Consider the following 27,397-nt stretch of genomic DNA (forward strand, 5'->3'; position numbering starts at 1 on the left):
CATACTGACTCGAAACATTAACATTATTTCTCTCTCCACGGATGCTGCCAGACCTGCTGAGTTTTTCGGGCATTTTCTGTTTTTATTTATGTTAAAATCTGAGGACAGGTTGCATAGACTAGGCTTGGGTGTAGAAGATTGAGGGGTGATCTAATTGAGGTTTTCCAGAGATGGAATGATTTGATGGGGTAGATAGAGATAACACTTCCCTCTGGTGGGGGGGTGGGTGGGGGGAATCCCGCACAAGGGAGCAGTACCTTAAAACCCGAGCCAGGGGTGATGTCAGGAAGCACTTCTTCACACAAAGGGGAGTGGAAATCTGGAACCCTCTCCCCCAAAATGCTGCTGAGGCTGGAGTGTCAATGGAAAATTTCTAAACTGAGGTTGACAGATGGTTATTGGGTAAGGGTACTGAGGGTTCTGGAACCAAGGTACATGGAGTTAAGATTCAGATCGACCCAGATCGAATTTGATGGTGAAACAGGCCAGACAGGCTGAATTGTCTCCTCTGTACCCATGTTCCTACACTCAGAAATCTCTCCCCATCCCTCTGCTCCTGAATCATTGTTTGCTGAAAATCTGTTTCTACCGAACTCATTTTGATTGATCTCAACTGTACAAGGTATCATGAAGAGATATTAATGTATATAATGTTATTGGAATTTTTTTTTAAAATAGAGGTTTAGTCTGTGTCTGTTAATGTATGTGTGTTAATTAGATTAAAGCCAGCTAGTCTGGGTGCTTTGATGTGTACTAGTTTTAAGATTTAAAAGTAAGGTAAAGTGTGCATTTGCATTTTGTTGAATAAACCATTCAAAGGCTTGGGGGGTGAAATCTTGCACCTAGCTAGGAGACACCAAGCAATGTTTATATTACTAATAAAATTGGTACTATGAAAGGGGTTCAAACGGCCTGGTGATACGATGAAAATTCACATCGACTGGGGAAGGCTGGGTATAACTGAAAGGAGTTTGTGTGTGCAAGTCAGAGGCATGTAAGATCTAAGGCTGTAAGCCTACAACTGTTTGCAAAGGAACAAAATTGAAAGGAACCTCATTTTGCATTTGTAAGGTGAAAAATGCTTTGTCTGGTTTCTGCTTAAAGTCTATTGGTTATTGTTGCCTTAGTGGAGATGAAGTTGGGAATTTGTTATGGTTATGGTCATGGTTATGGGAAAAAGTTATGATAGTAGTAATTTGTAGCCATGCGTGTTTAATTTTTTGTCAATTAATAAATGTCACATTTAGTTTAATATAAAAACCTCTTGAGAACTGGTGGTCTTATTCCTGAATTTAGAGCTGCAACTCAAAACATACCAATTGAAAATATAGGTTATGACCGTTGTTTAAAGTTTCCCTGTGGGATTTTAAATAACTCAACTTTTACAAACTGCTGTGTCATAACACAAGGTCAACTTTCACAGATAGATTGGCAGGGCGCAGGGGGGCTGCGGTGCGGGTGGTGGTGGCGGTGGGTGGTAACATGCCACTGACAAGTGCGATTCAACTTTATAAACATGAATTGGTGGAGAACTGAGGCATAACTTGCATTTATTTAGCACCTTTCACAACCTCAGAACATCCAAAGCACTTTACAACCAATGAGGTACTTTTGAGGTATAGTCACTGTTGTAATGTAGGAAATGAAGCAGCCAATTTGCACACAGCAAGCTCCCACAAACGGCAATGTGACAATGACCAGGCAATCTGATTTTCAGTGCAATGGGTTGGGGATCGAGGCCAAGTCACCTGGGGCCGGATTCTCCTGGGGGCTCGGGAACCCCTGACCTGCACACTTTTGTATTTTCTGAAATGTGCACCCGACCCATGTGTGACTTTGCCCAGGAATTTTGTCTTTTCACACAGAGGTCAGGTTTGCTGTGCATTTTGTGAGCTGCAATTGAGTGCATGAAGAGTGTGGGTGTGGAGGCGGGATGGGTAGAAGGTCTACCTCGGTTCTCCAATACAGCAGCCCAGCTCCCAACATCATTTAAAGGCCTGCTAAGCCTCACCCCTCACCCCTCCATGCAACTCTATGCCACCCCATGGCCCATAAGATGACCTATGTCCTGTCAATCACCCATGCCACCTCCAAGCCCCCCATGTGGCCACTTACCCTGTACAGTCCTCAGAAGCCAAGCAATAGCAATGGGAATTATTTTGAATCATTGGGAAAAAACCTCCAACAATCCAATAAAACCACAAACTCAAACAGACTATCACTGATACTGGTAAGAAAAGAAACCTACTTAAAAATGTAATCCTTGAAGTGCATATTAGGTTTGTAAACAAACAAAAAAACCCACATCAGGTATATATTCTGTTATTACATCTTCTTAAAAGTGCCAAGTGTCCTTGGATCCATAGACCACCTGCTGAGCTGAAGCCATTACAGCTTTTGAAACCTAACCAAGGTGTCATGCAAAATCTCCCAGCTATGTTGCCTGAAACTGATAGAACAGAATGGCGTTCTATTTCCATTTCAAAGCAGAGAGCACATCAATCAATGGAAAGGAACAAATGCAGAGATTTTTTTTCAACTTGCAAAACCATGTTTTTTTTAAAACAGCCAGAGCTGTCAGTCCATTTAAATCACATTACAAAACATGACAGCAGAGGCTGACAAGACATTTTCATTTAAAAAAAAAGAAATCATGATGGCACTTTCTCCATTGAAATAAAGTACTGTAATGCATGACAACACTTACACAATGGTGGTCAATGTAAGGGCCAACTGACCTTTGCAGGACAGATCCTTCAAGATGAATCACTGCACTAAAAACACATCTACATCACAATACAGGATCTAATAGTGACGCATGAAGGTGTCAAAACATTTTATACTTAGCTTTTAGAATGTTCCCTACTCCTCAGCAGGCTTCACCCAGTCATCATAACCTCTCCAAGGAGGTGTGTTTTTCCAAGTGCCGCAGCAGCATACAAAAATTATGTGCAGGGGGAAATGCAGTTTTCCTGTGGTCCTCACAATGGTGACTCCGACCTTGGAAGAGGTACATGTGCGTTTTGCAACCAAGGCCTCCCTGACCCACAAAAAAGCCACACGAAACTGGTGTGGGGTCGGGAAGGCAGAGAAAACTTGTTTATCCAACAGCAAAGAAAAAAAAAAATGAAGACCACCGACTCACGGCTGGATTCGCACCTCCCCCTGGGAGAAGAAAACCCGGCCCCCCCCACCCCCGGTCTTCTTGAAAATAAGGGGGCCGTGGGATCTCTTACGCCCAGCTCAGGCGGCAGACAGGACCTCCAGTTTATCGTCCCATTTGATGGACGAGCTGCTGGCAGTGCAGCACTCCTCTGCGCTGCACCGGAGTGTCGGCCTGGATTTTTGCGCTCGAGTTTGTGGATGACTAAACACCGGTCGATGAAGCTCCCGTCGATGTCGAGACAGGAAGCCAAGTGCGTGCGTGTGTGTGTGAGAATGACAGACGCAAACGTTTCTCTTGCTGGTTGGAGGGACAGAGGCCTCAGGCGCGGTGACCTGGGGCAGGATTTTACGTCCCGTGGGCGGGCAGCGGACGTAAAATGGCGCTCGATGGAGTCGGGGCGAGTGTCCCGATGTCATCGCGCGCTTGCAACGATATTCCACGTGACTCAGCAGCCTGCCCGCCGACAATGAAGAGGCCTAATAAGGCTATTGACGCATTAATTAAAAGCTATTTTCGCTGCCCACCCAAGCTCCCGGTTGGCGGGCAGGCGAATCGGCCAGGCGGCCTCTGGACTGGTTAGGAAACCTCGCCCACGGGCGGCGGGGGGTGGTGGGTGGGGGTGAGGCTCCCACCATTAAATATAAAAACAGAAAGAAAGAATCTCTGGGCAGGATTTTCCACTCTGCTTATGTGACTGTGAGCTGAGCGCTGGGGCCGGGACCATCCTTTCTGGATTTTTAAAAAAAAATCTTTCGTTTCGGTTTTACAATTCTTCAGCTCCCCGGGGGTGGGGGTGGGGGGGGCAGCTCTGAGGCTTCAGGGAGGTGTCAGCGCGCGTTCCCTGCACCCCCCCTGCCCCGCGCATGCCGTTAACAGGCCAGCCCAGCGTGAAATCGCAGTTGGCGGTTGGGGGGGGCGTTGTGGGGGGCGCTGAAAGCAGGCCGGACCGTTTCCCGGGGCCCTCCCGCCCGACAGGCCTGAAAATCCCCTCCCCCTGGGAGTAAGCTGTGCGTACCTGAATTAAGAATCGTTTGCTGATGAGGTTCCGATTTACGGTGAGGAAGCAACCTGGCTTCTCACTCTGCTGGAAACCTGGGACTAAGCCTAAGCGACCCCCAGATTGTCGGGCAGGGCTTCAACTGTTCGAGGCGATCCGGCCGTTGGGTCCAGGGGCTCTGCAAACCAGCCCTAAAATACCCCACTTGCCCCAGCCATAGCCAGCAGTAGGACGTGATTGCATCGCTGTGTTTGTGAGGTTGCACAGCGGGGGCGTTGCACGCTTGGGAGCCCCAACAGGTGCCTGGAAATATGGGAGAGATGTGTTTTGACCCCCACCCCACCTCCCTCCCTCCGAAAGAACTTCCCCACCCGCCCCCCCCTCTCCCCAGAATTAATTCGTGGGACTTTAGCAGCTGCGCCTCGAGCTTTATATATATATATATATATATGTCAACGGGAGAAATTTCTGCTTGTTCTCAGTGAAAGTTTGACTTGCTGCACTCCTGCTAATCAACAAAACCAGCAGACCGCAAGCTCCTGGCAAACAGCACACGTTGCAGCACAGCCTCCCCAGGAAAGCCTGACTCATTGGTTTTATAGCTTCTCATTTCCATGCTGCCTGCACGTTGCACAATAACATGGGCCGAGGCTCCAATAACTGGAGCTGACCTTTGCAGTTAACCCTGTCTCAATCAATCACGGTGATCGATACTCTCAGAGCAGCCGCCGGCATTCCTGGCTGCGCCCTCACGTGGAGGCTATCGAGTGCTATTGGAACATGTCTACCCTGATTCCTGCCATGCTTGTATCACCCTAATTCCCCTCCACCCCCTCCCCTCCCCCACCGTGCCCATTTGTAATGGCCCTGAGGCCTAATTGGCGCCGGAGAGACGGGCATGCCTGGTGAAGCCAACCCTGCACTCTGGGGATGGAGGGGTGGAGTGTGCTCCTCCCTGTCCGACAGTGTGCCAAGATTGCCCCTGCACTGGGAAGCCCCCAGCACTGTGGAGGGTTCTGCGATCAGAGGCCAGTGTTCACGATCTGCTCCTTGCGTCCTGCTGCAAGGAAGGCTTAAGTCCCGTGGTGGCACCCGGGCCATCGCAAGAATCTGAGACAGCGGGACCCAGCTCCGTCACATCTTCTAAGCGCCCTCCCTCCCCACCCAGCTCAGGCACAATCCCCATTGGTGGGTCCTTGCAATTAGAGAGGGCGGAGAGCACATCACTAGTGAGCAGGAGGAAATGAGCAAGGCAGAGGCAGCTGTGTGGGCAGTGCCTCTGAGGATGGAGGACACACACAACCATACTCGGCTGGGCACAGATGCAGGGCCTCTGGAGTCACAAGGAAGGAGGCTCTACTTAGACCAGCAACAGCGAATGTGCACCACATGTCAGATAAGCCTGAGGCCCAGGGGTCCTGGGCTGAGAGTGGACGAGTCCATGGCTAAGGACTTTGAACACAGGGGATACTCCACAGGGCCAACCTCATGGAGAGCCATATGCAGCAGAGCTCTGAGGGCACGGCCGAAACTGTGCACTGAACGCATGTAACCCTCTGTGGCACTGACCAGTTAGTGGCACCGATGGTGCAACGATGCCTGGAGCGAATGGCCATTGCAGCACAGCTGCCCCTTCCCTCCAGCAATCCGGAGTGCCAGCCAAGGACTGAAGGCCGTCATTGAGGGAAAAGAGGGTGCCGCCCCTCACAGGGCGACACGACCATCAACGGCCTCCTTGGTGCCTCTGACTGAGGGAGCAGTGGTGCAGCAGAGCCCTGTAAAAAGGGTGACCCCTGCATTGACGCTGGCGCAGAAGCCTCTGGAGGTGCCCCCAACCCCACCAACACCCCCTCCCACTCCGTCTGGCATCTCCACAACTAGAACGACCACCTCGTGCATCTCAGCCGGAAGCAGGTACAAGCGTGCAGGCTGCCTCCACCTCACCTGAGGCCTCAAGGTGAAGGGGGTGAGCACAGTGTTGGAGTGGCTGAGAGTGGAGGCCACCTCAGTGGGCAGAGAGCTGAGAGGGTCACTGGGGCTTGCCTTGCCTGTAAAAGTGCACATGGTTATTTTTGGAACTTGCCGTAAATATTGGCAGATGACTCCAGATGTATGAGTTTCTAGTCTTCAGTGACGATACTGGTCAAGAGGGTTGAAGTGGTGGAGGGAAGCAAATGTCTTTGAAAGGGGCCAGTGAGACAGCTGGACTGATGTGCATCATCCACCTAGGGTAAGAGTGGATTCAATGGAAGTTTTCCCACAGGCCAGTTCAAAGTATATTTTAGGCTTTGCTTTGACAGCACCTTCCAAACCCAGCACCTCTACCACTGTTGGATCCTGGTCACTAGTTTAGTTGGACTAATGGATTCAGGTTGCACACTTGTTTCGGGGTGGCTGAGTTGGTACCATAGACAGAGCAGACGGTCCTTATGTAGAACACATTCTATTTATTTACAAAGGAACTCAGCAGCTACACTTGTGAGCTTTCAACTCAAATCCTGTCTCTACATTACAGACTCTTACTCTAGTCTGCTCATTACTGACTACTAAGGTAGCCCGTGCTACTCTGTCATTGGATAATAAGATCATGCAACCTTTATTTATAACATTCTTCTTAAAGGTATATTACACATCAGATTACCGCTACCATCTAGAAGGACAAGGGCAGCAGACACATGGGAACACCACCACCTGGAAGTTCCTCTCCAAGCCACTCACCATCCTGACTTGGGAATATATCGCCGTTCCTTCACTGTCGCTGGGTCAAAATCCTGGAACTCCCTCCCTTACAGCACTGTGGGTGTACCTACACCACAGGGACTGTAGTAGTTCAAGAAGGCGGCTCACCACCACCTTCTCAAGGGCAATTAGGCAATCCTGGGGTAGCCAGTGACACCCACATCTGTGAACGAAAAATAAAAATATATTCCAGAGCAAAGAGCCCCGGGTTCGAAGGGCTCAGCTGAAACCTGCCTGGATCAGATACTCCCTAACGTTGATGATATCCTGACAAGACCCTCGAGTCCTGCATTGCCCCCCTGGGCAGCCTGGGCACCTCTCTGCTCTGCATCTTTCTCCTCCTCCTCAACCCCTTCGACCGCCCCAAACCTCCTCTTCCTTCTGATGAGCTGTATCATTCCTGGACCCGCCTTACCCTTTTCCAGATCCACACATGTCTGGAGGGCTACCAGGGTTCCAGACAGTGCAGCAGACCACCACAATGCAGCAGTGTACTGCAGGGTGCCACCCAACCGGTTCAGGCACCGAACCACATCTAAAGGAGCCTGATGGTATGTTCGATGGCAAGCCTCGTGAGCAGATGGCTTTGGTTGTAGTGTTTCTGTGGCTCTGTCTTGGGGTCTTTAGAGGGATGAGTGGCCATCTCTTCAAGGGATAATCTTGTCCCCGAGAACCCATCCATGGGGTATAGGAGGGGGAAGGGAGCGGCGTAGAGTGAAGCTGCCAGGAAATGGAGCAGACACGTAGGTTGTGGTCACAGAGCAGCTAAACAGGGCAACCCTTCTTGATGAAGAATCTCTTTGGCTGGTTATCTTTCATTAGCTCTGGATGCCCTAAACATTTTTCAGCCGATGAAGTAATTGGGTAGTGTAGTCACTGTTGTGGGAAACACAGCAGTTTATACACAGCAAGATCCCAGCTAGGCTACAACAGCCAGATCATCTGTTTCAACGATCTTGGTTGAGGGATAAATCTTGGCAGGAGGAATCTCTCGTTATGCTTTGGAAGAATGGCCGAGTATTCAGCTGAACAATACTGGGGCTAAAAGGATTAAATTAGGGGGAAAGTTTGCATAGCTTTAGCTAGTATTCTCCTGAGTGTCAAAGATTAAGGGGCGATTCAATTGAGGGGTTTAAGGTGATTAAATGATTTAGATAGAAACATAGACAATAGGAGCAGGAGTAGGTCATTCGGCCCTTCGAGACTACTCCACCATTCAATATGATCATGGCTGATCCTCTATCTCAGTGCCATACTCCCGCTCTCTCCCCATACCCATTGATGCCGTTAAAGTCCAGAGACCTATCTATTTCCTTCTTAAATATATTCAGTGACTTGGCCCCCACATCCCTCTGTGGTAGAGAATTCCACAGGTTCACCACCCTCTGAGTGAAGAAGTTTCTCCTCATCTCAGTCCTGAATGGCCTCCCTCATATCCTGGGACTGTGACTTCTTGTTCTATAAAACCATAAGGTGTAGGAGCAGAAGCAGGCCATTCGGCCCATCGAGTCTGCTCTGCCATTCAATGAGACCATGGCTGATCTGATAATCCTCAACTCCACTTTCCTGCCTTTTCCACATAACCCTTAATTCCCTTACTGATTAAAAATCTATCTCAGCCTTGAATATACTTAATGACCCAGCCTCTATAGCTCTCTGCGGTAAAGAATTCCACAGATTGACTACCCTCTGAGGGAAGAAATTCCTCCTCATCTCTGTTTTAAATGGGTGACCCCTTACTCTGAGATTACGCCCTCTGGTCCTAGCCTCTCCCACAAGGGGAAACAACCTCTCGGCATCTACCCTGTCAAGCCCTCTAAGAATCTAATGGGTAAAATTCTTAGCTTGGTGGGTGGAATGCGCCCGATCTGCCTGAATGTAAAGTGACACGTGATGATGTTGGCCGAGCGTCCCGACGTCATCGCGCACTCTCGCGATATTTCGATCGAGGGCCGCGCACTGGAGTCAGCAGCGCGCCTGCCGACAATTAAAATTTAAAAGGTAATTGAAGTAAATTCTTCGCTGCTCCTTCAACCTTACGGTCGGCGGGCAGGAGAAAAGGCCAAGCGGCCTTTGCGCTTTTTTTGGAAACCTCTTCCACGGGCGGGATGAGGTTTCCAACGGCAAATAAAAATAAAACAAAAACTTTAAATTTCCGTAAATAACACACGTCCCTGCTCACGTCACAGAGTCGCATGAGGGGACATGTTTCCTGGCGTTTATCAAATCTTTAATTTTGTTTTCGAATTAGTTCATCTCCCGGAGGCAGAGGGCTGTCTCAGGGAGATTATGTAGCGCGTACTTGTGCGCATGTGTGAAGGTCACACACGCCCGGCTCGCACTCCTCCTCTCACCCGCACAGGCAGCGCTCAGCACTGCTGCTCGCCTTTCATGCTGGGTGGGCCATAATTGGCCCACCAGAGTGAAATCGCCTTCCAGGCCCCCACCCCCCGCCAAGGGCAAAATTCCTATATGTTTCAATAAGGTCGCCTCTCATTCTTCTAAACTCCAATGAGTTCAGGCCCAACCTACTCAACCTCTCCTCATAAGAAAATCCCTCCATACCCGGGATCAACCTGGTGAACCTTCTCTGGACTGCCTCCAATGCCAGTATATCTTTCCTTAGATAAGGGAACCAAAATTATTCACAGTATTCTAGGTGTGGTCTAACGAGTGTCCATAGTTTTAACAAGACTTCGCTATTTTTATATCCATTCCCTTTGAAATAAAGGCCAACATTCCATTTGCCTTCCCTGTTACCTGTTTAACTTGTATGTTCACTTTTTGTGATTCGTGCCTGAGGATTCCCAAATCCCTCTGTGCTGCAACTTTCTACAGTCTTTCTCCATTTAAATAATAGTCAGCTCCTCTAATCTTCCTGCCAAAGTGCATAACCTCACATTTTCCCATGTTATATACCATCTGCCAAGTTTTTGCCCACTCACTTAACCTGTTTATATCCCTCTGTAGACTCTTTGTCTCATCCTCATCGCTTGTCTTCCCACCTATTTTTGTATCATCTGCAAACTTGGCAATAGTACATTCACTTCCCTCATCTAAATCATTAATATACATTGTGCATTAATGTGGCCCCCGCACTGATCTCTGTGGCACTCCACTAGTTACAGGTTGCCATCCTGAAAATGGCCCCCTGTATCCCAACTCTCTGTCTTCTGTTAGTTAGAATAGGCCCTAGACACCCCCAGCCACGGGAAACATCATCCCTACATTCAGTCTGTCCATCCCTGTCAGATTTTATATGGAAAGAGAGAAACTACTTCCTCTGGTGGGGAGAAGTCCAGAACACAGGGGCAGAACCTCAAAATTAACGGTAGTCCATTCAGGGGTGATGTCAGGAAGCGCTGCTTCGCACAAAAGGCAGTGGAAATCTGGAACTCTCTTCCCCCCCACCCCCCCCAGAAATCTGTCGGGGATGAGAGTCAATAGAAAAATTGCAAAACTGGGATTGAGAGTGTCAGCTAAAAATGACAAAACTGAGGCAGGTGGGTGGAGTGAAGAGAGAGATCAGCCAGCCATTGATCCAATTTAATTAAAAAAAATTCTTCCATGGGCTGTGGGCGTCGCTGGCTAGGCTGCCTTCTTGAACCGCTGCAGTCCCTGTGGTGTAGGCACACCCACAGTGCTGTTAGGGAGGGAGTTCCAGGGTTTTGACCCAGCGACAGTGAAGGAACGGCCGATATATTTCCAAGTCAGGATGGTGTGTGGCTTGGAGGGGAACTTCCAGGTGGTGGTGTTCCCCATGTGTCTGCTGCCCTTGTCCTTCTAGGTGGTAGTGGTCATGGGTTCAAGGCTGAATGGCCTCCCTCTGTTCACTCAGAGCGCAGAATGCAGCTTTACAGCCCTTAGACAAAATGTGCTTCATGGAGCTCTGATGTTGGGCAGGTTATCAAAACTAACAGTGAATGGGGAAAAGCCCAGTCCACCAACACATCAGTGGGTCTGAACGTGTGCAAATCCTGTATCCCCCCGTAGAAACCAAAAAATGCCAAATTAAGCTTTATACAAGACTGGCGAGCATGCCACCTAGTGGATTAACTGGTATTGCAACAACAACAACAACAACAACAACTTGGCATTTAGAAAACGCCTTCAGCATAAAATGTCCCAAGCCGCTTCACAGAAACGTTACTGGACAAAATTCGACACCGAGCCACACAAGGCGATACGAGGACCGGTAGCTGTACGCTTGGTCAGAGCGTCGAGTTTTAAGGTGGCCGCCAATGGTGGAGTGAAGTAAATTGGGGGATGCTCAAGAGGCCAGAACGAGAAGGGTGGGGGGTTGGGGGGGGGAAGGTGGGACAAGGATCTCGGAGGGTTGTAGGGCCAGAAGAGATTACAGAGATAGGCGTGTGAAAGCAAGGTCCCGATCTGATGGAGGCGAAAGCTGGAGGCTGAGGGGTGCCATCTACATCTGAATCTACATTGCAATTTAAGACATAATGGAAGTGAGGTTTAACACCGCCATTTAATTTATATCAATACTTATGTAACCTTTAAAAAAGCTGCAATCTATTAACATCCGGTCAGTACACGGACCCTCATTCTCATTCAGTGTGATACACTTGTGGGTGCATTTTAATCTAATTAAGCAATGTATTGCTACATTGTAGAATGGTCGTCTCTAAGAGCCCATTAACATTCACTATCGATTGTACGCAGTACACCCGTCCTTGAGATAATTAGTTAGCAACAACCAAGACAAGTTCCCCAGGAGCAGAATTTTGCCCTCGTCGGGCGGGCTCGAGCTGGAGCAGTCGGGAAGCCCACCACCGCCCGCCATCGGGACCTCACACTGGCGGGCCAATGAAGGCCAGTCCAGCGCAAAACCCCGCGCTGCAGCGCTCCCTGTGTGCATGGGGTGGAGGAGGGCGAGCGAGGAGCTTTGCGCGAGCGGGAAAAGCTGCACATTTATGAAAATAAAATTAAAAAATAACGCAGTTTAAAATGTTAAGAAGCCCGTCCCCTCACGTGAGCATGTGAGTTGAAATTTTCATTTTATTTTGAATTGATGTCGGGAACCTCATCCCGCCCGTGGATGAGGTTTCCAAAAAAAAAAATGCCCGCCTGACGAGCGGGGAAATTCCGGCCCAGATATAAATCCGGAAAATGAGGAGCTAGAGGCGAAACATTCAAAGCACGCTCAAGGCACAGAAGGTGAAAGACAGAATCAGACAAACAAGCTTACACTCACCTGGCCTGATAATTCAAAACTGGAACTCTCCATCAAGGGAAAAATAAACTGTTATCAGAAGCAGTGAAAATTGATTACTTATTTTGCAAGCCTTCAAATAATTGGAAATGGTTTTTTGTTCATAATTTAAAATGAAAGATGTTTGACGTTAGTTCGATTGCGATATTGACCATGAGGCGTTATGTTAAGCAAGTATCTCAAATTGCATTAAGGGGCCTTTTGCACCCAACCGAGACCTCAGTTTAATGTGACATCTGAATGATAGTGCCACTAATAGCACGTGCTTAATAGTGCCAGCCTGGATTTTGTGTTCAGGTCTCTGGAGTGGGACTTGAACCCACAGCCCTTGTGCCTCAGAAACAAGAGGAGCCACCAACTAAGGCACGGTTGACGCCTGGGAGCGTGACGGCTCTTTGAGGGATCGTGAGGCAAGTTGGGATCATGCAGTCGCCAAGAACAGCCTCCTCTGGCTCCTCCTCCTATTTACAGAGAAAGTCAATCCTTCCGTAAACTTGCAGCACACATGATGACTTTGTCACCCCTGGAATTCACTATTCCAATGTGCTCCAGGCCACCCTTCCACATTCCACCCTCTGTTGACTTGCAGCTGTCCAAAAACCCTCCTGCCCATGTCCTAACTTGCACCAAGGCCCATTCACCCATCACTCCAGCGCGCACTGGCTCCCAACGCTTTGATTTAAAAATTCTCACCCATATTTTTGAACCCTCCGTGGCCCTGCACCCACCCCCCACCCCCACCTCCCGATCTCTGTAACCCCCTCCGGCTCCACAACCCTCTGAGATATCTGTGCTCCTCTAATCCTGGCCTCTTGAGCATTCGCAATTTCGGTTGCTCCACAGTTGGTGGCCGTACCTGAGCCCTGAGCTCTGGAATCGCCTCCCCCCCACACACCCCTTCCTCCGCCTCTCCAGCTCTCTCTGCTCCTTTAAGGCGCTCCTTAAAAAAAACTTAGCTCTTTGACCGAGCTTTTGGTCCTCCTTACGTGGATCGGCGCTCAATTTTGCCCGATGATGTTCCTGGGAAGTCCCTGGGGATGTTCTACTGCGTTAGAGGCAGAGTGTGTAAACCGGTTATTGTCGTTAACCGATTTCAAGAGGAAAGTGCAACATTTCCTGCATCTGACAGGAGACGCGATCCAATTTACGGGCGGAGTTTTCCTAGCCCCCGGGTGGCGTGTGTGGAAAATACAGCGGGACCCGCTTCCCGATGGTGGGAAGGCAGGTCGCAATTGCCCGCTCAGCCTTGCCCACAGCGGGTCGCGTTTCCCACCATCGGTCGGCAGGGAGCTAATTGTAATACATTAGCATTTAATTATAAGGCCATCCCACCAGGATCTCGGAACTCCTGCCGTATCGATCGTCCACCTCGGCGGGAACGCACCCTGACGTGTTTCACAACAGCACACAGGCAACGTGCACTTGGCGGCCTTCACTTTGGGGGAGCTGAGGTGAGGGGGCAGCAGCGTCCTCCACAGCTCGCCCGCTGTTTACAGGCCTCAGGGGCACTGGGGAGGGGGGGCAACTGCTGCCTGGCCCCAGGGGCGACTGCTGAGGGGTTGGGGGTTGTTCCGGGGGGCAAGAGCTGGCCAGCCTCGGAGGCGAGTGCTGAGACGCGGGGGGGTTGTCAAGTGCTGCCCTGGCGCTGCATCCCGCGCACAGGCAATCGAGGTGGGGGGCAGGGTAAGCGAGGGAAGAGGCCACGCATTAGGGACGCCCTGTATAAACTGGCCAGGCCTCTGCAACTGAGACACATCAGGCACAGCCACAGTGATATGATTGGGGTCAGGCTCCTAGCCTGCCCGCCTATGCAAGCATTGTAGAGACACCAAAGGGCCATCAACTGCTCCACACCTTATCCCCACCCACCCCCGCCTCACTGGCTCCCCCACACCCCACCCCTGGCACAGGCTTCAAGTCCGCCACCACTTTTCTGGACTGTGGAGCAGTTGGACTGCACACGTTGTACAATCTCCTCGCCAACACTGGCCATGGAGCAGTCCCTGCTGGATTCACAGCCCCTTGCAATCTCAGTATCCTAGTTAGGACCAGTGTCCCCCATGTCACAGGTTGACAGGGCAGCCATGCAGCGCACTCATCTCTGGCCATCCGAGAGGTGACCAGCTCTCTCCGGGAAGCGGTAAGTGGAGGTCACACAGGGCCAGGAAAAGTGCTAAGTACAGCCATGATAACCATGTCTCTCTCTCTCATTCATGCTGCAGGAGGACCAGGTCAGGATCATGGATCCTGGTGACCTAGCTGTGTGCCTGATGGCCTACAGAGAGCGGAGCAGTCTGAGGAGAGAGTGACTGAGGCTCCTGGCCGTGCAAAGGCAGGAGCAGCAGCCTCATGAAGAAGGGGCAGCTGGGACTCCCACACACGCTGCCCAGGAACGACACCCAGGGCCTATAGACGCCGCCTGCCATTCCTGTAGATGACGGAGAACCAGTGTTGCCGAAGACTGCTCATGTCTAGGGACCTGGTGGCTCACATCTGCCAGCTACTGCAGGACTTGGCACCACAGGGACGTGGAGGGCATCCACTGCCAGTGGCTGTGAAAGTGACCACGGTGCTCAATTTCTATGCCAGTGGCTCCTTTCAGGGCTCCACAGGTGACCCCCTGTGGGATTTCACAATCTGCCACCCAAAAATGCATCCATGAGGTCATGGATGCCATCTTCACCATGGCAAAAACTTTGTGCATTTCACCCGGGACCGGGACAGCCAGGATGCAAGAGCGATTGGATTCACCCTGATCTCGGGATTCCCACAGGTGCAGGGTGCGATTGACTGCACTCATGTGGTGCTCAGATCTCCATCACTACACTCGGTGAACTTCATCAACCGCAAGGGATTCCACTCACTGAATGTGCAGCTGGTGTGCGACCACCACAAACACATCCTGCAGGTCTGCGCACGGTTTCCAGGGAGTGTGCATGACGCCTACATCCTGAGTCGCTCGCAGATCCCTGCAGTCTTCCAGGGTCCACAGAAGCTGCAGGGTTGGCTGCCTGGGGACAAGGGCTACTTGCAGAGACCGTGGCTGTTGATACCCGTGTGGCGGCCTCAGACTGCAGCATAGGATAGAGATGGGGAGAGTGTATCAGCACTCCAGCCCGGCCAGAGGATAAGTGGCCTGTGTGGGTGGTGAGTGGTCCCATGGATGGGATGAGGACAATGATGGTGTGTGTGAGAGAGTGAACGGTGATGTCCCTTGCACTGGGAGTGAGTGAGGGCCCTGTGGGTGTGTGCTGGGTTTGTGAGTGTGTGAGTTGAGAGTGATGAGAAGAGTGACTTACCCTGGTGGAACGGAGGAGATCATTCATCCTCTTGCGGCACTGGGTGGCTGTCCTCCTCTGCAGGGTGTTCGCATTGACCACCGCTGCCACCAAACCGGGTTGGTGACATTGCTACCAGAGCGGGGGTAGAGCACATCCTGTCAGGCCTCCACGGCCTCCAGCAGTCGCTCGAGGGACCCGTCGTTGAAGCAGGGAGTCTTTTTGCCTTTGCTGGCCATGTCTCCCAGGCAGCGGTGATGAGCTGGTGGCAATGAGCACTTTGCTGGCGGCTGCCTTTTAAAGATGGTGGCCGGCTTGATGCAACAGCGGGGTGATGGCGAGCGGGCGAATGAGAGCCCGCCCGCCATGGAAACGGCGTGTTTTTGCTGGAGTGAATATATAATGAGGTGGGCTTGGGTAAATACAGCGTGAAAACCCGCCATTTTCATTGGCGGGTAGGACTCCATTTCACCCGCCCGTTACCGCACTGAGCGCAATTCTGGGAAAATTCAGCCCTACATTTCTGTTTATCCAGCACATAAATGTGACACCAACCAAATGGGCTAGATAATGCAATGCGATGTAACCATTGATGCAAACTTGCATGAGTGACATTTAATGGAATAGGGAAAAGCAGATGGTGGATCCTGTGGGATGGTTCCCCGAGCAGACTGTCAAGGTCATTTGGCAGAATGCCTCATCGCCAGAACTTTCCAACAAGCACCAAGATGTAGCTTGGCTGGTGGTGAGAAAGGCCCTCCCCGTCAGATCCTTCCTACACGCCAGGAGTCTCACCCCCTCCGCACGTTGCCCTCGAAGTGGCTGTGGTGGGGAAGAGACCGTTGTTCACCTCCTTGTGGAATGTGCCTTTGTAAAGAAGGTCTGGAGAGAGATGCGGTGGTTTCTGTCGAGGTTCATCCCGAGCAGTTCTGTGACACAGGACTCTGTGCTCTACGGGCTGTTCCCAGGGACACACACCGAGACAAACATCAACTGCAGCTGAAGGATCATCAACTCGGTGAAAGATGCTCTTTGGTCTGCCCGGAACTTGTTGGTCTTCCAGCGCAAAGAGTTATCCCCGACCGAGTGTTGCAGACTGGCATATTCCAAGGTCCAGGACTACGTGCTGAGGGACGCACTAAAGCTTGGGGCAGCTGCTGTAAAGGTGCAATGGGGAAAGGTCGTTGTCTAAGACCTTTCTGCCATAGTGCACCAAGGGGCTGGGAATTGTATAGACCCCTCGGGCTGTATGACTCACAATGAATGTCTGCAGTGAATATTAGTTGTATTATAATTGTATTGAAGCACCTCAGAGTGCAACATGATGTATGTCGATAACTCCAATCCCATTGCACTGTCTGACTGTCTGTAATGGCCATGTTGAAATGACTGTAATATTCATTGATTGTATTGAAGCACCTCGTGATCCATGTGTAAAAGTTGAATCAGATTGTACTTTTTGTGATGGCCATTTAGAAATGTTTTGTAATGTGTTCTCAGATATTTTATGAATAAAGTATATTTTTCAAAAAAAAAGATTGTTTGGGAAGATCAACAGCTCCCAGTCCACATTATCATCTCAGTTGGTGTTCTACACTTAAACAGATAGAGAATATGGCAGAATGGACGCAAAACTGGCTAAAGGATAGATAGCAGAGAGTAATGATGAAGGCTTGTTTTTTTTCAGACTGAAGGAAGTATACAGTGGCTTTCCCCCTAGGGGTCAGTATTAGGACCAAAAGGGTGTGTTCATTTGCTTCCCCCTATATAAGCGATGGTGTATTTCCCAACCTTTTGGTTTTGGTGCGATCCAATTTCTATTAATAATCCCCCAGCAAATTCGAGTTAGGATGAACTCAAAGGGTTAGTTTAACTCATACATTCAAACTGCAAAAGGAGGTCACAACGTAGCCTCCACAGTCAGACAGTAAAAAGGGGGACGGAGAAAGGAAGGCTTTACAGTACAGAGACCACAAAGAAACTAAAAATTGGTTCACATGAGCTCCAGAGTCCAGAATCCAAATCCAATGAGGTATTCCTTCATGGAGGGTAGGGGGCTGAAAACTAATGTTGGATCGTTCACTTTTCCAGTGGTATTGGCTTCACATGATGTGGTAGGCATGCAGAGATGAATCCATCAGCCTTGTAGGTGATGGTACAGAATTTACAGCAGAAGCAGTGTAGATGGGGGCCAGGTATTCCAACTGGACAGAACCTTCTGTTTGTGAGGCTGCTAGTTAGATGGTAAACAGCAGACTGAGCTTTGCAGTTCAGCAAGACAATATTACTTGTTCCACAAGCCAGAGGCCCATGTCACATGACTCCCACCACTCCACCAGGTCTTTGGCAAAGGATGAGTATCCAATACCTGGATTCCAAAGACTATTAAATGTCTCAGCCATTAGGAATTGAAAGGAAGGTTGCAGGGCCTTTATCTTAGCACACGATTCATCTCCTGTTGTCCAGCCTGGGTTATTAAATGCAGATGGCCTTTGTATAGCTATCTTTGAAGTGGGGCTGTACAATCCACAAGGGGTCATTAGTGGCTCCTCAGGGATAACGAGGTGTGAAGGTGGCCGACTACACCGAGAGATTGTTAGCAAAATGTAAGGGACCTAGGGCTTCTGAAATGGAGATATTGAATTACAAAGACAGGGAAGTTATGCTGAACCTTTATAAAGTTCTGGTTAGACCACAGCTGGAGAATTGCTTCTAGTTCTGGTCACCACACTTTAGGAAGGATGCGAGAGTCCTGGAGAGGGTGAGGAGGGAGATTTACCAGAACAGTTCCAGGGATGAGGGATTTTAGTTACAAGGTTCGGTCGGAGAAGCTGGGGTTGTTCTCCTTGGAGCAAAGGAGGTTGAGGGGAGAGTTGATAGAGGTGCACAAGATTCTGACAGGTTTAGACAAGGCAGACTAAGAAAAGCTGTTCCCATTGGCTGATGGTGCAAGGACCAGGGGGACACAGGTTTAAAGTTTTGGGCAGGAGGGGGGTGGGGATGTGGGGAAGAGCATTTTTACACAGCGAGTGGTAATGATCTGGAACTCGCTGCCCACGAGGGTGGTGGGAGAGAAGATGATGAATGATTTCAAAAGGAAATCGGATGGAGGATGAAGGAAATAAGCTTGTAGGGCTAGGGGGATAGAGCGGGGAATGCAACTGATTGGACTGCTCTACAGAGAGCACAGACTCGATGGGCTGAATGGCCTCCTCCTATGTCGTTATGACTCTGTGACTCTAAGGAGTTGCATAACAACTGGCCTGAAATTCTGCAGTCAATGGGTGCCAAATGTATTGCTGTCACTCAATGTCATTGTGCATTATGGGGGACGAGCATCCACAGCACATCCCATATCTAAAACAAGAGCATTCAGACAGGATTCAAGGACAAGCAAAGATGGTGACTAGCTCACTCACCCTGACAAATCACTCGCAAAATGGGACAGGAAGAGTCATGAAAGATCATGTTAAGATAACAGTCCATTACGTGTTCCTGCAATGGTAAAGGGGTTGGGGTGCGTTGGCTTGTGATCGACAGGTCATGGAGCACTAAGGAGCATCTCCCTGTCAGTCATGTTCTCTCTCCAACTGCACGGGTAATAATGATAGGCAGAACTTTCACATGCAGCCCACCAGTAACGTAGGAAACACAGCAACCAATTTGCGCACAGCCTGCTCCCAGCAGCGAGGTGACAACCACCAGGTCATCCATTTTAGTGACCTAGGTTGAGGGATGAATATTGGCCAGGATGCTGGGGAGAGCTTTCCTACTCTGCCTCAAAACAGTGGCGTGGGCTCTTTTACCCCCCACCGCAGAGAGCAGACAGGGCCCTGGGTTAACGTCTCTCATCGGAAAGGCAGTGTGGCACTCCCTCAGTACTGCAGTGGGGTATCAGCTGGGATTTTGTGCTCAAGCCCCTGGATTGGGACCTGAACCCACAGCCTTTCCGATTCAGAAACAAAGAGCAGTGTGTCTGGGTCACTGCTGCCAGCCAACCTTGTAATGTGCTGTAACTTTAAAACGTGGATTCAGTTTGACATATTTGAGTGCTTGCCCCTATGGGTGGAATAAAACCATTGTACTGTGTAGCAGATAGCACAGGTAGCTGCTCAGTAGGTCTTGTGGCGCAGTGGGTAGTGTCCCTATCTCTGGGCTCAGGAAACTCCAGGTTCAAATCCCACTTCAGGGCTTGATGGCTGTGAGGTGGCCAAACAGGTTGATTGTCAGCCTGTAAATCCTTCTGGCCTGGTAGGTGGGAAGAGCAGGAACAATTCCTGGTCAGCCATCCCGCAGAAGGTAATGGCAAACTGCTGCCAAGCATAACCATGGACCAATCCAATAGAAGTCCAATCCAATGCAAGTCCATGGTTGCCAATGCCCTCTTAGGGCATGGCACCTGAAGGAGGAGAAGGCATGTAAGAGAGAAATAGAAAAATGTGCTGACAGGGTTAGATGAAGTAGGTGGGAGGGGGCTCAGGTGGAGCATAAACACTGGTAGGGACCTGTCAGGTCGAATGGCTGTACGCTCTATGTTTAATGAGTTGTGTTGTATTAACAGCCTCCTTCCCTCTCCTGCAAAGACTGAGGGCCCGAGGGTGGGGGTGGGGAGATGCAAACAGAGACGTTTTACCACAATACGACACCACTGACAGAGCAGACAGAGCCCTGTGAACAGAGTGAATATAAGCCTCGCTGCAGCTTGCGCGTGAGTATATGAATCAGGGATAAAGAGAATAAAGCACTGGGGACTGATCAAACCTCCTGCTTTGTCCAGGAAAAGATCCGATCCAGCTTTGGCCAGAACAGCAGCCTGAGCAGCTCCCAAAATCTGCGGGAAGTCACCTTTGGGGCACATTGATAATGAAAGGCTTGCTGCTCACCAGTCTCCGATGGCTCGTTCCGTCTACTCACCCCTGTATTACACACAGTGTGAGGGGAAGTGTTACACGCTTAGTATATTATTAAAAAATACCCCGACGGCATGGCTGTTTGCACAGGCTATTTAACCCAGCATGTACTTCCTGCTCCTCGCGTTCTGGCTGCAGGGTACGAGTGTATATGTTAATGGACCTATTGCTGTGTGCAGCAGGAGTCCCGTGGGGCTATTTACGCTTGAACTGGCAACTTCTGGAGTGCTTTCCATCTTGAAATCAACTTGAGGTCGACCAGGATCCTCCTGCTTTAAAACCTACAGCCCCTGTGTCATTGTCTTCCAAAGCTGGAGTGTTAACAAAGGGGATGCATCACTTCGATTGTGTGGAGGGGCTGGAGGAGCAGAGATCCTCAGTCTGCATCAATCCTGCCCCTTGCTCTCTTCAGGCTGTTTCGGCTGAAGTCCCACTCTGGGATTTGAACACCGAAAAATCAAAGCTGATTCTCCAGCACAGTACTGAGGGAGTGTGACACTGCTTGAGATACCATCGTTCGAATCAGACACTTCCCTGCCTACTCCCCCAGGTGGAGGTGAGAAATCCCGTGGCACTATTTTGAAGGGGAGCAGGGGCCTTCTCCCTGGTGTCCCCACCAATATTTATTCCTCAATCAGCACCACACAAATTAAAATTACCTGGTCGTGATCACACTGGTGTCTGTGGGAGCTTGCTGTGCACATATCGGCTGCTGCATTTCCCTTATTACAATAGCGCCTGCACAAAAATACTTTACTGGCTGTAGATTTCCTCAGGGTAGTGTGTTCAACCCAACCACCTTCAGCTGCTTTATCAATGACCTTCCTTCCGTCATAAGGTCAGAAGTGGGGATGTTCGCTGATGATTGCACAATGTTCAGCACTATTCTTGACTCCTCAGATGCTGAAGCAGTCCATGTCCAAATGCAGCAAGACTTGGAAAATATCCAGGCTTGGGCTGACAAGTGGCAAATAACATTCGCACCACACCAAGTGTCAGGCAATGACCACCTCCAACAAGAGAGAATCTAACCATCACCCCCTGGTGTTCAATTGCATTATCATCACTGAATTCCTCCACTGTCAACATCCTGGGGGTTACCATTGACCAGAAACTGAACTGGACTAGCCATATAAATAATGTGGCTACAAGAGCAGGTCAGAGGCTAGGAATCTTGCAATGAGTAACTCACCTCCTGACTCCCCAAAGTCTGTCCATCATCTACAAGGCACAAGTAGGGAGTGTGATGGAATACCCTCCACTAGTCTGGATGAGTGCAGCTCCCACAACACTCAAGAAGCTTGACACCATCCAGGACAAAGCAGCCCCGCTTGATTGGCACCCCGTCCACAAACATTCACTCCCTCCACCACCGATGCACAGTGGCAGCAGTGTGTACCATCTACAAGATGCACTGCAGGAATTCACCAAGGCCCCTTCGACAGCACCTTCCACGACCGCTACCATCTAAAAGGACAAGGGCAGCAGATACATGGGAACACCACCACCTGGAAGTTCCCCTCCAAGCCACTCACCACCCTGACTTGGAAATATATCACCGTTCCTTCACTGTCGCTGGGTCAAAATCCTGGAACTCCCTCCCTAACAGCACTGTGGGTGTACCTACACCACAGAGACTGCAGCGGTTCAAGAAGGCAGCTCACCACCACCTTCTTAAGGGGCAATTAGGTATGGGCAATAAATGCTGGCCCAGCCAGCGATGCCCACATCCCATGAATGAATAAAAAAAACCTAATGTGTTTTGCGATGTCCAGTGGTCATGACAGGTGCTGTATAAATGCCAGTCTTCCTTTTCTTAGAGTAGAGAAGGTTAAGAGGAGATTTGATAGAGTTGTTCAGGGACCGTGATGGAATTTTACAGAGGGGATAGGCAGTAACCGTTTCCACAGGCAGGAGGGTCGGCAATCAGAAGACATGGATTTAAGGTAGAATTGGAAGAAGGAACAGAGGGTGGGAAGAGGAGAATTCATTTTTGCACAGTGAGTCATTGCGTTCCGGAAAGCACGGCCTGGCATGTTAGTGGAAGATGATTCGCTCATAACTTTCACTGGAGAATTGGATAAGTTCTTGAACTGGAAAGTTTTCCAGGGCTATGGGGAAAGAGTCATGGGGTGGGGCTAATTTGGATGTCTCCTTCAAAGAGTGAACACAGGCGGAGTGGCCTCAATGGCCTCCATCTGCACTGTAAGATTCTCTGATTGGGAGGATCCGGAAGTTACTTCGATGTACTTTAGTTGTGCTCCTGGTGTGTAACTGTAAACGACTTGGGGTTTGGGAATAACAGGTTACCCAGAGTAGGTGGCTGAGAATTCCTAAGTGTCTTTCAGGGAAGTTTATTAAGGCTGGGATTTTGCTGGGATCTGACGTGATGGGATTCGCTGCAGGCCAACCAATCACTAAGTCCACTGACGATCCTGGCAGCGGGTGGGGCTGGAAAAACTTGACCTAAGTTTATTAAGAAGCAACGGTTTAGATTAGATATGATGCAAAATCTAAACTGGCGGACAAGATATACGACCTGTGACAGGTGAGGATGGATCGGACAGACGGATGGGTGGTGGTGGGGGAGGGTGTTGAGGGGCTGGTGCGGTATGGGGTTGGCGGGGGGTGGGGGTCACATGGGGTGCTGATCTCCATGGCCGATAGCGGCAGAACTGGTCTCGGATCAGCCGGATGGATGGATGAAGCCGATCTCCATCGCTGGAAGTGGCAGTTTCCTCCGTTTCCTTCAGTCTTCTTGGGCTATGAAGCATTAGGCCGATGCTAGCATGGGTCACTATGAAAAGCTCTCCCCTGTGTAAGGTCTTCGTGACTTAATCAAGTTGTTAGGCAGGAGCCGGCACTGGTCCACCTCGAGAAGCTCCCTTCCATCTGAAGTGATTTTTCCCTCAAGAGTCTGGGAGCTTATTTCTGGGAGCCTTTTGCAAATCATTTAATTAATTGTCCATTGGCAAGGGACTGGTATTCAAGGTAATCTCTTCCATTTCTGTTGGAAGCCCATGAGGTCATCTTGTGGTTCATCAATTGCTGGGAAGTCCTGTTTCATCTTCAGACATATATGAGTCATGAGGCCATCTTCGCCCCCACCCCCAATCAGGATTAGCAACGTCCCCTCTCAGCCCTTGAGCTAGCGAAATGTCCTTTGCAGAGATAATGGCCTTTGCTGCCTTGTGTTTGGCAGCTCAGAGAGCTGCTTTGGGAGCTTTCTTTCTAAGAGAGAGACAAAAAGAAACTGACAGAGAGCGAGAGAGAGAGAACAATCCCTATAATGTTCAACAAATATCTCAGAGGATGTTATAAAGTTATTATATGGCGATTTCTTAGGGCAGAAATATTAACACATTAGTTGGTGCTTGAAACAATATAGGCAGAGAGACCGATTAACTGAACAGACACTGGTGGTTTATTGGAACTAAGAACAGAGCACTAATGCCATGTATGCTTCTTCAATCACCTCCAGTTCGAGACTGCTTACCCAAGAAGCCCACGCTGTGTAGCGATTGGTCAATACAGTCACATGGTCAAATGACTACATTCTCTTAAAGGTACATAGCCTCCACTTTACCACAGAATTCTATCTCGATTGTTTTCAAGTCTGTTTCTCTATGGAGTATGGGTCAATGCCTCAGTGACTCAAAATGTTGTCTCACTCTTTGGGCCATATTAACCATTTCACTGCGTGCTGTTTGGCGAGTAGCTTGGCATGTCTGGGCCTCGTTCCTCAGTACAGCTGGCACCATGCCCCTCCATGTGTTTCGTTATTCCACACATAACAAACCCCTTCTGCACACTCACACCGGTATCCCCGCATCATGTCCCGCGTGCTCCATCTGATGCAAGCCATTCTTGGCTTTCAGGTAATCTTCTCCAAAGATCAAGGGGGGTGTCTGTCTGCAGATTGTTGCTTATCTTCCCCGTACAGTCCTGATGTCCCAGACCAAATTCAGTTTCCTCCAAAAGGTTGATAGGCAAGGATGCAAACATCTCCAAGAGAAAGCGATCAATTTATTGGTCTCATCCGCACTTTCCTCACTTTCGCTAGAATGTACATGGATGCCAGGTTGATATATTCCACTGAATTATGCCTAGGGCAAGTTATTTTAATTCCCACTTGGTGGTGTGATTTTCCTGTCTCTATCGTTTATTCCAGTAGGAGCATCCCACTCATTACCAATCTACCCTATTCATGAGCCCTGGAGGAACTTTACTGTCCAATACAATATTCTCATAATATGGGGCTGAATTTCACCCATGTCGGGCGGGCGTGGTGGGGGTGGGCGGGAAGCAGACCCCCACCCACGAGGCCATTTAAGGCCCGCCCAGCGTGAAAGGCGAGTGGCAGCGCTCAGCACTGCCTGTGTGGGCGGGGCGGGGGGAGGAGGACGAGCGGGCCGAATGCAGCCTTCACACATGCGCGTGAGTGTGCGCGACATAATCCCCCTGAGGCACAGAGCCGCTCAGGAGGTATAAAAAAATAACAATAAAGAAAATAAAACTGGAATGAAACATGTCCCCTCATGTGACTCTGTTATTGAGTTTTAAAATTATTTTATGTTTATTTGCTTTCCCGCCCGTGGATGAGGTGCCCTAAAAAAACACGAAGGCCGCTTGGCCTTTTCGCTCGCCCGCCAGCTGTAAATGAAAAATTCAACTTGATTGATAATTTAATGGCCTTAACAGGCCTTTTAGTTGTCGGCGGGCGCACTGTCGACTCCGGCGCCCGCCCTCTGACCGAAATATCGCGCGGCTGTGCATTGATGTTGGGACGCTCGCCCGACATCGACGCGCGTCATTTCACACTCGAGGGGGTGGGGCGCGCGCTCGCCGGACGAGTTAAAAGTTTTACCACAGGCGTTTTTACAGCAGAGACGGAAGGTGCCTGCAGCCAATTGCGAGATGGTCCCCCGTGTGTCCCCTTCTCCGGCGCTTGGTCTTGGGGAGGTAACAGGTGCGATGAAGCCAAATCTTTAAAAGGCAGAATCTCCCGTTCAAATCATCACCATGCCATCATCGGGAAGAGTTCATTTCTCTGCTTGCTTGCGAAAGGGGGCGGAGCAAACATGCTCAAAAGCGCACACTTGCATCAACCGCACGTAACTTTGTTTTCCCCCCAGATTGAGGACAAGCCAAACACCATCTTAAATGGTTTGCCCATCTCTTTAAAACTTTGCACACGGTTTTGTTTCATCCCCCTTGGGAATTGAAGACACCAAAAAATCATTAGTAAAATTACCAGCTTCAAAAGAGACCATTCTTTACCGGGGAAGATTAAACTCCCAATTGTTGCCGAACTCCTTAGACCTTCAGCCTCCGCCTGGTTTTCTGAATCTTTGATGTTTGTGAACAGCAGCCTGTTTTAACAGTGACTCAGCAGCATCTCGAACGTATGGTGTACTCTCAGCTGGATCATGGGGCTTCATGGGGCTGGGGGCAAGGACCATGGTTGACGGCGGTGGGTGAGTCAGAGTCAAATAACATCAATGTCGCTGACGACCTCCATTGTCAACAGTGCAGTCTACAGGTCTCCCACCACCTTCGTATCGGAGAGGGGAAACCACTTCTCTGTGGGAGGCTTGCTCGGGGTCACCGGGGCTCTGGAGTTACTTGCCCGGGTACCGGACACGCCACAGTAACCGGGCAAACTCTGTCACTAACTCACCTCTCCCAGTGATGCACACATCCCTACAATGATTGAATAAAGGTTAAAAATTCACTGAAGAGCCAACTTTAGACTTCATTCAAATTTATTCTATCGTAAGCTCCTGGTAAATTCAACACCTAAGAGCAGCACAGAGGTATTTTGTTGTTGATCCTAATTTAATGGCTTCATCTCACTCACCTCTTCAGTTAGGGATTTATTTGAAATGGATGAACAATAGCTGACAATCTTCTTGTATGAAAGTGCTTGACCCAGTCTCACAGTAAAGACAACTGAATGTCTCCTGGGCCCCACTGCTAACACCAAGAGCTAGGATACAGTCAGGTGTACACTTCCCTATGCACCAACACTGGGCTAACAGTTTAACCGCTACGAGCGTTAGATTTCAGGCACCAAGCCTGCATGAGCACTGTGGCGAATGAGAGGTGATCTTATTGAAACGTAGCAGATTCTGAGGCGGCTGGACAGGGTCGGTGCTGAGAGGATGTTTCCCCTCATGGGGCAATCTGGAACCAGAGGACACAGTTTAAAAATAAGGGGTCTCCCATTTAAGAGGAGATGAGGAGAATATTTTTCTCTGAGGGTTGTTAGTCTTTGGAACTCTCTTCCCCAGAGAGCAGCGGAGGCTGGGTCGTTGAATATTTTTAAGGCTGAGTTAGATAGGTTCTTGATTGACAAGGGAGTTGAAGAGCATATTGGGTAGACAGGAAAGCAGAGTTGATGCCACAATCAGATAAATGAACTTATCGAATGGGGGAGCAGGCTTGAGGGGCTGAATGGCCTACTCTACTCCTAATTCGTATGTTGGTATGTGATATACAGCTCCTGTATACACAGTTAAACATATCTACAGAGCCGCCAGTACTACTCACAGCAAGAGTTAGCTGCAATGGAAGGCATCAACTCTTCATGTTGACAGATAGGCCAAAGAACAATATTTTATTGCCAGTTTTGTCCCTATTTGCCTATTAACATGATGGATCACCCATGAAAACAAACCGCGTGTCAAACTTAGTAGCCAGTGCACCAATTCATTCCTGCCCAAGATTAACTATGGCATAGGTCAGCAGTATGCTCAGAACGACCGAGGGAAATGGCTTGGAAATCTGGCATTTCAATTTTCCCCACACTTCAGGTCTAACCGAGGAGTCTCAGGGATATTTTGGGTTTCAGACTGTTAACAAAAAACAAAATCCCGTCTCCGATAATGTTAGAACACTTACTCAGTGTGTATCACTCTCCCCTCGGAGTCAGGAGGCCTCGCCTGAGGCCCAACGGCAGAGGCTCCGTCTCAATATCATGGTTGACCCTCCAGTGCAGGGCTGGAGGGAGTGCTGCACTGTCAGAGGTGCTGTTTCTTGAGTGGACATAGAAAATCCCACATTGCTATTTCAAAG

The sequence above is a fragment of the Cetorhinus maximus genome, chromosome 11, assembly GCF_964194155.1.
Source record: "Cetorhinus maximus chromosome 11, sCetMax3.hap1.1, whole genome shotgun sequence".
Classification (NCBI taxonomy): domain Eukaryota; kingdom Metazoa; phylum Chordata; class Chondrichthyes; order Lamniformes; family Cetorhinidae; genus Cetorhinus; species Cetorhinus maximus.